Below are 10,699 nucleotides of genomic sequence, written 5' to 3'. Positions count from 1 at the left end.
CGTCCTCTCCTACTAAAGTGCCACCATGACCTCGTCCTCTCCTGTTAAGGTGCCACTATGACCTCGTCCTCTCCTACTAAGGTGCCACCATGACCTCGTCCTCTCCTACTAAGGTGCCACCATGACCTCGTCCTCTCCTACTAAGGTGCCACCATGACCTCGTCCTCTCCTACTAAGGTGCCACCATGACCTCGTCCTCTCCTACTAAGGTGCCACCATGACCTCGTCCTCTCCTACTAAGGTGCCACCATGACCTCGTCCTCTCCTACTAAGGTGCCACCATGACCTCGTCCTCTCCTACTAAGGTGCCACCATGACCTCGTCCTCTCCTACTAAGGTGCCACCATGACCTCGTCCTCTCCTACTAAGGTGCCACCATGACCTCGTCCTGTCCTACTAAGGTGCCACCATGACCTCGTCCTCTCCTGTTAAGGTGCCACTATGACCTCGTCCTCTCCTATCAAGGTGCCACCATGACCTCGTCCTCTCCTACTAAGGTGCCACCATGACCTCGTCCTCTCCTACTAGGGTGCCACCATGACCTCGTCCTCTCCTACTAAGGTGCCACCATGACCTTGTCCTCTCCTACTAAGGTGCCACCATGACCTCGTCCTCTCCTACTAAGGTGCCACCATGACCTCGTCCTCTCCTGTTAAGGTGCCACTATGACCTCGTCCTCTCCTACTAAGGTGCCACCATGACCTCGTCCTCTCCTGTTAAGGTGCCACCATGACCTCGTCCTCTCCTACTAAGGTGCCACCATGACCTCGTCCTCTCCTACTAAGGTGCCACCATGACCTCGTCCTCTCCTACTAAGGTGCCACCATGACCTCGTCCTCTCCTACTAAGGTGCCACCATGACCTCGTCCTCTCCTACTAAGGTGCCACCATGACCTCGTCCTCTCCTACTAAGGTGCCACCATGACCTCGTCCTGTCCTGTTAAGGTGCCATTATGACCTCGTCCTCTCCTACTAAGGTGCCACTATGACCTCGTCCTCTCCTACTAAGGTGCCACTATGACCTCGTCCTCTCCTGTTAAGGTGCCACCATGACCTCGTCCTCTCCTGTTAAGGTGCCACCAATCTCCTGCGCTGTGTGTTGTATTATTGTCCTCACTGCAAATTGACAGATGGCACATAAAGTTAAACCATTAAACTTTAAATGAAAACCAAAAGTATTATTTTTTCATTGGTTTATTGAAAGTATGTATGGTTGGTAACTGTTGGTAAGAGTGTGTATTTTGGGCATATACCACCAGTGCCAAGATGAGGTTCTCCGTCTTCCTCATGGTAGAGTGTCGACTCACTCTGCCCAGACTGGGTGAAAACGTGCTTTGATGAAAAATACATTTTTACCAATATTACAAATATGATTTTTCATGTTCTGAATCTGTTCAGTGGGGTCTTTCTCTAACTTACACTACATGATCAAAGGTATGTGGACACCTGTTCGTCGAACATCTCATTCCAAAATCCTTAATGTGGAGTTGGTCCCCCCCTTTGCTGCTATAACAGCCTCTACTCTTCTGGGAAGGCTTTCCACTAGATGTTGGAACATTGCTGCGGGGACTTCCATTCAGCCACAAGAGCGTTAGTGAGGTTGGGCACTGTTGGCTCCCAGTCGGCATTCCAATTCATCCCAAAAGTTTTCGATGGGGTTGAGGTCAGGGCTCTTAGAGGGCCAGTGAAGTTTTTCCACAGCGATCTCGACAAACAATTTCTGTACGGACCTCACTTTGTGCACGGCCCCCGAGCCACGGTATGTTCACCTCGCTATCATCTAGAAGGTGAGGTCAGTACAAGTGCATCAAATTTTGAGACAGAGAGACTGAAAAACAGCTTCTATCTCAAGGCCATCAAACTGTTAAATAGCCATCACTAGCCGGCTACCACCCAGTTACTCAACCCTGCACCTTAGAGGCTGCTGGCCTATATACATAGACATGGAATCACTGGTCACTTTAATAATGGAACACTAGTCACTTTAATAATGTTTACATACTGCTTTACTCATGTACATAGTGTATTCTATTCTACTGCACTGTTGGAGCTAGGAACACAAGCATTTTGCTACACCCACAATAATCTGCTAAATATGTGAATGTGACAAATACTATTTGATTTGAAATGAAACAGGAAAGGGCCTTCCCCAAACTGTTGCCACACAGTTGGAAGCACAGAATCATCTAGAATGTCCGTGAATGCTGCAGCATTAAGATTTCCCTTCACTGGAACTAAGGGGTCTAGCCCGAACCATGAAAATATTCCTCCTCCACCAAACTTTACAGTTGGCACTATGCATTTGGGCATTCTCCTGGCATCCGCCAAACCAAGATTAGTCCGTCGGACTGCCAGATGGTGAAGCGTGATTCATCACTCCAGAGAACATGTTTCCACTATTCCAGAGTCCAATGGCAGCAAATATTTACACCACTTCAGCCAAAGCTTGGCATTGCGCATGGTGATTTTAGGTTTGTGTGCGGCATCTCTGACAGGGCAAAAAGTTGATGAACTGACTTGTTGGAAAGGTGGCATCCTATGACGGTGCCATGTTGAAAGTCACTGAGCTCTTCAGTAAGACCATTCTACTGCCAATGTTTGTCTATGGAGATTGCATGGCTGTGTGCTCGATTTTATACACCTGTCAGCAACGGATGTGGCTGAAATAACTGAATGCACTAATTTGAAGGGGTGTCCACATACTTTGTATATATAGTGTATCATTAACATTAGAAATATAAAAAAGTCGGATCTCGTAACCTAATACATCCGATAATAAGCACCGACCTCTGTTTGAAGAGTGGAGCCGCTCTGTCGCAATGACTTTCAAGGATTTGACATGTTGTTGGATGCCTGCAAAGGTATTTCAGTGGGTTGCAAAAAATCATGTTAACACGACATTAACTGAATTAAATGTTAAAGGATTTTAAAAAACAAACATTTGCGGTAGGCTTAGTGCTCCATTAATTTTTTTACAGAGATGCGCTTGTTGCGCTTGTTGCGCTTGTTGCGCTTGTTGCGCTTGTTGCGCTTGTTGCGCTTGTTGCGCTTGTTGCGCTTGTTGCGCTTGTTGCGCTTGTTGTGCTTGTTGCGCTTGTTGCGCTTGTTGTGCTTGTTGTGCTTGTTGTGCTTGTTGTGCTTGTTGTGCTTGTTGCGCTTGTTGCGCTTGTTGCGCTTGTTGCGCTTGTTGCGCTTGTTTTTGTGCGACATTTTGTAAAAAGAACAGGAATTTGGCATTAACATGAAAAGAATATATGAAAAGAATATATGAAAAGAATATATGAAAAGAATATATGAAAAGAATATATGAAAAGAATAAGCCTAGCTGACGCAATGCGGTTTTTCCCCAGATTTTTCCCTCTGGCCTCTATTGATTCAGTACCCCTAATTCTGGCCATCCTACAATTGTAAAAAACTCCAATAACATGAGGTTTGGACCTTTGGTTTTTTCTTAGATGAATATCTACACAATTAACATATTATTTTACCACACACCCATGTATTTTAAACCTTTATTTAACCTGGCAAGTCAGTTAAGAACAAATTCTTATTTACAATGACAGCCTACTTGTTCAGTGGCAGAACGACAGATTTTTAGCTTGTCAGCTCAGCGATTCAATCCAGCAACCTTTCAGTTACTGGCCCAATGCTCTAATCACTAGGCTACCTGCTGTATGCCCGTACACAAGACAATGGCCCACAAGAGGTGGGCCATACCATCACAAACTGACTATACTATTGACATCATACTGCCCATGTTAAAGACATCTCTTAATCAGCCCATTCCTTGAATCACAAGCAGCTCATACCATAGATGCTGTTATAACAAAAACCAGCCCGTATAACACAGCCATAAAAAGCCGCTCCTTGCCATTCAAACTACACTTGCTGTTAAAGAGTCTGAATTGCACAGCGATCACATTCAGGCCCTTCATTGGGCATGCATTGGATATAAAGCCTTTATGGTAGTGAACTATGACCTGAGTTCAATGCCATTAAAGTACACTCATGTGAACAGTCATAGTACATTCATACGGTCAATGTACATTCATATGAATGTATATTCTGAGAAATGCCTCCCTTCGGATAATGGGCTTTTATCTAGTCTTACTTATAATCCCATAGACAATGTCTTTGACTGTGAATGAGTTCATTGAACCCTGAACAGAGTCATTCCAAGTGTCTCTCCCTTTAGAAAACGTGCTTTAAACACTCTGTGCTTTAAAGTGAAACTGACAGCTTTTTAGCAACATGAAATCTTATTAAAATATGTTCATAAACACTCCCAGGAAGAATATGACTCCTTTTAAATATATATTTTCTGATACGCGACCACATCGATACAGATAGCGGCCATTTGTTTGGACAATTAATATACAATGCAAAAAATAAAAGCAAACTTTCTGGGTCTCTGATCCTCTGAGTCTCTGATCCTCTGATCCCCTGAGTCTCTGATCCTCTGATCCCCTGAGTACCTGATCCCCTGAGTCTCTGATCCTCTGATCCCCTGAGTCTCTGATCCCCTGAGTCTCTGATCCCCTGAGTCTCTGATCCTCTGGGTCTCTGATCCTCTGATCCCCTGAGTCTCTGATCCTCTGATCCCCTGAGTCTCTGATCCCCTGAGTCTCTGATCCCCTGAGTCTCTGATCCCCTGAGTCTCTGATCCTCTGGGTCTCTGATCCCCTGAGTCTCTGATCCCCTGGGTCTCTGATCCTCTGAGTCTCTGATCCTCTGGGTCTCTGATCCTCTGAGTCTCTGATCCCCTGAGTCTCTGATCCCCTGGGTCTCTGATCCCCTGAGTCTCTGATCCTCTGGGTCTCTGATCCTCTGGGTCTCTGATCCTCTGGGTCTCTGATCCTCTGGGTCTCTGATCCTCTGGGTCTCTGATCCTCTGGGTCTCTGATCCCCTGGGTCTCTGATCCCCTGAGTCTCTGATCCCCTGAGTCTCTGATCCTCTGAGTCTCTGATCCCCTGAGTCTCTGATCCCCTGAGTCTCTGATCCCCTGAGTCTCTGATCCCCTGAGTCTCTGATCCTCTGAGTCTCTGATCCCCTGAGTCTCTGATCCCCTGAGTCTCCGATCCCCTGAGTCTCTGATCCTCTGGGTCTCTGATCCCCTGAGTCTCTGATCCCCTGAGTCTCTGATCCTCTGAGTCTCTGATCCCCTGAGTCTCTGATCCCCTGAGTCTCTGATCCCCTGAGTCTCTGATCCTCTGGGTCTCTGATCCCCTGAGTCTCTGATCCCCTGAGTCTCTGATCCTCTGGGTCTCTGATCCCCTGAGTCTCTGATCCTCTGAGTCTCTGATCCCCTGAGTCTCTAATCCTCTGAGTCTCTGATCCCCTGAGTCTCTGATCCCCTGAGTCTCTGATCCTCTGAGTCTCTGATCCTCTGGGTCTCTCATCTTCTTATTCTCTGATCCTCTGAGTCTCTGATCCTCTGGGTCTCTCATCTTCTTATTCTCTGATCCTCTGAGTCTCTGATCCTCTGGGTCTCTCATCTTCTTATTCTCTGATCCTCTGAGTCTCTGATCCTCTGGGTCTCTCATCTTCTTATTCTCTGATCCTCTGAGTCTCTGATCCCCTGAGTCTCTGATCCTCTGGGTCTCTGATCCTCTGAGTCTCTGATCCTCTGAGTCTCTGATCCCCTGAGTCTCTGATCCTCTGAGTCTCTGATCCTCTGAGTCTCTGATCCTCTGGGTCTCTGATCCTCTGAGTCTCTGATCCTCTGAGTCTCTGATCCCCTGAGTCTCTGATCCCCTGAGTCTCTGATCCTCTGGGTCTCTCATCTTCTTATTCTCTGATCCTCTGGGTCTCTCATCTTCTTATTCTCTGATCCTCTGGGTCTCTCATCTTCTTATTCTCTGATCCTCTGGGTCTCTCATCTTCTTATTCTCTGATCCTCTGGGTCTCTCATCTTCTTATTCTCTGATCCTCTGGGTCTCTCATCTTCTTATTCTCTGATCCTCTGGGTCTCTCATCTTCTTATTCTCTGATCCTCTGGGTCTCTCATCTTCTTATTCTCTGATCCTCTGGGTCTCTCATCTTCTTATTCTCTGATCCTCTGGGTCTCTCATCTTCTTATTCTCTGATCCTCTGGGTCTCTCATCTTCTTATTCTCTGATCCTCTGGGTCTCTCATCTTCTTATTCTCTGATCCTCTGGGTCTCTCATCTTCTTATTCTCTGATCCTCTGGGTCTCTCATCTTCTTATTCTCTGATCCTCTGGGTCTCTCATCTTCTTATTCTCTGATCCTCTGGGTCTCTCATCTTCTTATTCTCTGATCCTCTGGGTCTCTCATCTTCTTATTCTCTGATCCTCTGGGTCTCTCATCTTCTTATTCTCTGATCCTCTGGGTCTCTCATCTTCTTATTCTCTGATCCTCTGGGTCTCTCATCTTCTTATTCTCTGATCCTCTGGGTCTCTCATCTTCTTATTCTCTGATCCTCTGGGTCTCTCATCTTCTTATTCTCTGATCCTCTGGGTCTCTCATCTTCTTATTCTCTGATCCTCTGGGTCTCTGATCCTCTGAGTCTCTGATCCTCTGGGTCTCTGATCCTCTGGGTCTCTGATCCTCTGGGTCTCTGATCCCCTGAGTCTCTGATCCTCTGGGTCTCTGATCCTCTGGGTCTCTGATCCTCTGAGTCTCTGATCCTCTGAGTCTCTGATCCCCTGAGTCTCTGATCCCCTGAGTCTCTGATCCTCTGGGTCTCTGATCCTCTGAGTCTCTGATCCTCTGAGTCTCTGATCCCCTGAGTCTCTGATCCCCTGAGTTTCTGATCCTCTGAGTCTCTGATCCTCTGAGTCTCTGATCCTCTGAGTCTCTGATCCTCTTATTCTCTGATCATCTGAGTCTCTGATCCTCTGGGTCTCTGATCCTCTTATTCTCTGATCCTCTGAGTCTCTGATCCCCTGAGTCTCTGATCCCCTGAGTCTCTGATCCTCTGAGTCTCTGATCCTCTGAGTCTCTGATCCTCTGAGTCTCTGATCCTCTTATTCTCTGATCCTCTGAGTCTCTGATCCTCTGGGTCTCTCATCTTCTTATTCTCTGATCCTCTTATTCTCTGATCCTCTGAGCCTCTGATCCTCTGGGTCTCTGATCCTCTGAGTCTCTGATCCTCTGGGTCTCTAATCCTCTGAGTCTCTGATCCTCTGAGTCTCTAATCCTCTGAGTCTCTCATCTTCTTATTCTCTGATCCTCTGAGTCTCTAATCCTCTGGGTCTCTCATCTTCTTATTCTCTGATCCTCTGAGTCTCTGATCCTCTGAGTCTCTGATCCTCTGGGTCTCTGATCCTCTGGGTCTCTCATCTTCTTATTCTCTGATCCTCTGAGTCTCTGATCCTCTTATTCTCTGATCCTCTGGGTCTCTCATCTTCTTATTCTCTGATCCTCTGAGTCTCTGATCCTCTGAGTCTCTAATCCTCTGAGTCTCTCATCTTCTTATTCTCTGATCCTCTGAGTCTCTAATCCTCTGGGTCTCTCATCTTCTTATTCTCTGATCCTCTGAGTCTCTGATCCTCTGAGTCTCTGATCCTCTGGGTCTCTGATCCTCTGGGTCTCTCATCTTCTTATTCTCTGATCCTCTGAGTCTCTGATCCTCTTATTCTCTGATCCTCTGGGTCTCTCATCTTCTTATTCTCTGATCCTCTGAGTCTCTGATCCTCTGAGTCTCTGATCCTCTTATTCTCTGATCCTCTGAGTCTCTAATCCTCTGAGTCTCTGATCCTCTTATTCTCTGATCCTCTGGGTCTCTGATCCCCTGAGTCTCTGATCCTCTGGGTCTCTGATCCCCTGGGTCTCTGATCCTCTGGGTCTCAGATTCTCTGGGTCTCTGATCATCTGAGTCTCTGATCACCTGAGTCTCTGATCCTCTGAGTCTCTAATCCTCTGGGTCTCTGATCCTCTTATTCTCTGATCCTCTGGGTCTCTGATCCTCTGGGTCTAGGACTATATGGATAGAGGGTTGTAATCGTTATCGTAAAATGTATAATGAATTAAAGGTTTTGCCTTCTTCTGTCACATTTGCAAAACTATTTTAGAGCACAAAGCCATCAACATATAGTACAACTTATCATGTAAAATACCCACATCTGTATCTAAACAGGATGCCAACACCTTCACGTCTGTATCAAAACAGGATGCCAACACCTTCATGTCTGTATCAAAACAGGATGCCAACACCTTCACGTCTGTATCAAAACAGGACGCACAACACCTTCACGTCTGTATCAAAACAGGATGCACAACACCTTCACGTCTGTATCAAAACAGGATGCACAACACCTTCACGTCTGTATCAAAACAAGATGCACAACACCTTCACGTCTGTATCAAAACAGGATGCACAACACCTTCACGTCTGTATCAAAACAGGATGCCAACACCTTCATGTCTGTATCAAAACAGGATGCACAACACCTTCACGTCTGTATCAAAACAGGATGCCAACACCTTCACGTCTGTATCAAAACAGGATGCCAACACCTTCACATCTGTATCAAAACAGGATTCACACCTTCACGTCTGTATCAAAACAGGATGCACAACACCTTCACGTCTGTATCAAAACAGGATGCCAACACCTTCATGTCTGTATCAAAACAGGAAGCAACACATTCACGTCTGTATCAAAACAGGATGCCAACACCTTCGCGTCTGTCTCAAAACAGGATGCCAACACCTTCACGTCTGTATCAAAACAGGATACACAACACCTTCACATCTGTATCAAAACAGGATGGAGAGGAGAAGAGAGGAGGGGAGAGGAGAAGAGAGGAGGGGAGAGGAGAAGAGAGGAGAAGAGAGTAGGGGAGAGGACAGGAGGGGAGAGGAGAAGAGAAGAGAGGAGAAGAGAGGAGAGGAGAGGAGAGAGGAGGGGAAAAGAGAGGAGAGGAGGAGAGAGGAAAGGATGAAGAGGAGAGAATGAAGAGGGTAATGGAGAAGAGAGGATGGAGAAGAGAACAGAGGAGGGGAGAGGAGAGGAGAAGAGAGTAGGGGAGAGGACAGGAGGGGAGAGGAGAAGAGAAGAGGGGAGAGGAGAGGAGGAGAGAGGAGGGGAAAAGAGAGGAGAGGGTGAAGAGGGTAATGGAGAAGAGAGGATGGAGAGGAGAGCAGAGGAGGGGAGAGGAGAGGAGAAGAGAGGAGGGGAGAGGAGAGGAGAAGAGAGTAGGGGAGAGGACAGGAGGGGAGAGGAGAAGAGAAGAGAAGAGAGGAGAGGAGGAGAGAGGAGGGGAAACGAGAGGAGAGGAGAAGAGAGGAGAGGAGGAGAGAGGAAAGGATGAAGAGGAGAGGATGAAGAGGGTAATGGAGAAGAGAGGATGGAGAGGAGAGCAGAGGAGGGGAGAGGAGAGGAGAAGAGAGAAGGGGAGAGGAGAGGAGAAGAGAGTAGGGGAGAGGACAGGAGAGGAGGGTAAAAAAGAGGAGGGGAGAGGAGAGGAGAAGAGAGGAGAGGAGGAGAGAGGAGAGGAGAGGAGGAGAGAGAAGGGGAAACGAGAGGAGAGGAGAAGAGAGGAGAGGAGGAGAGAGGAGAGGAGGAGAGAGGAAAGGATGAAGAGGAGAGGATGAAGAGGGTAATGGAGAAGAGAGGATGGAGAGGAGAGCAGAGGAGGGGAGAGGAGAGGAGAAGAGAGGAGGGGAGAGGAGAGGAGAAGAGAGTAGGGGTGGAGGACAGGAGAGGAGGGTAAAAAAGAGGAGGGGAGAGGAGAGGAGAGGAGAGGAGAGGAGAGGAGAGGAGAGGAGAGGAGAGGAGAGGAGAGGAGAGGAGAGGAGAGGAGAGGAGAGGAGAGGAGAGGAGAGGAGAGGAGAGGAGAAGAGAGGAGGGGAGAGGAGAGGAGAAGAGAGGAGGGGAAAGGAGAAGAAAAGGAGGGGAGGGAGAGGAGAAGAGAAGAGAGGAGAAGAGAGGAGGGGAAAGGAGAGAAGGGGAGAGGAGAAGAGAGGAGAGGAGAGAGGAAAGGATGAAGAGGAGAAGAGAAGAAAAGCAGGGGAGGGAGAGGAGAAGAGAAGAGAAGAGAGGAGAGGAGAGGAGAAGAGAGGAGGGGAAAGGAGAGAAGGGGAGAGGAGAAGAGAGGAGAGGAGAGAGGAAAGGATGAAGAGGAGAGGAGAAGAAAAGGAGGGGAGGGAGAGGAGAGGATGAAGATCAGAGGAGAGAAAGCCTGCCTCTGCCTTACAAAAACACCAGTGGAGGAATGTTTGAAGAACAACAGCAGCCCATCCTCTGGCAGGGGAATGCATTCCTTAGTGCAGACACCAGTGGAGATAGATAAAGGATAAAGCCACCGTCACATTCTCTGGTGACCCCATGGGGAAACACTACAGGAAGGACTCCTCCCTGGTCCCTCCCTGTGTGTGTGTGAGCGTGGTGCGTGGTGCGTGGTGCGTGGTGCGTGGTGCGTGGTGCGTGTGTATGTGTGTGTGTAAAGGTGTCAGCATGCTTCAGTTCGGCTGGCGCCTAGCCGGACTCAGCTAGCAGGACCAAATGAGTGTGCTCACAAACTCCCTTCCCTTTAAAAATGAGAAACAAAGGTAGCAATAATACTGTTTGTCCATTTTGAGACGCCGTAGCCAATATACACACAGAATTTGAACTCAAGAAATCTGTCATTCATTTTGATTAAGTCAGTAATTCTCAGTGACAAAAATTAGCTTGAAAACGAGTCGTCTCTCGTTGAATGACAACAAAGACTTTATTGAAGAATCCCTACTGT

Source organism: Oncorhynchus kisutch, linkage group LG8 (genome assembly GCF_002021735.2).
Source record: "Oncorhynchus kisutch isolate 150728-3 linkage group LG8, Okis_V2, whole genome shotgun sequence".
NCBI lineage: Eukaryota > Metazoa > Chordata > Actinopteri > Salmoniformes > Salmonidae > Oncorhynchus > Oncorhynchus kisutch.
Note: the sequence above shows the minus strand (reverse complement) of the source record.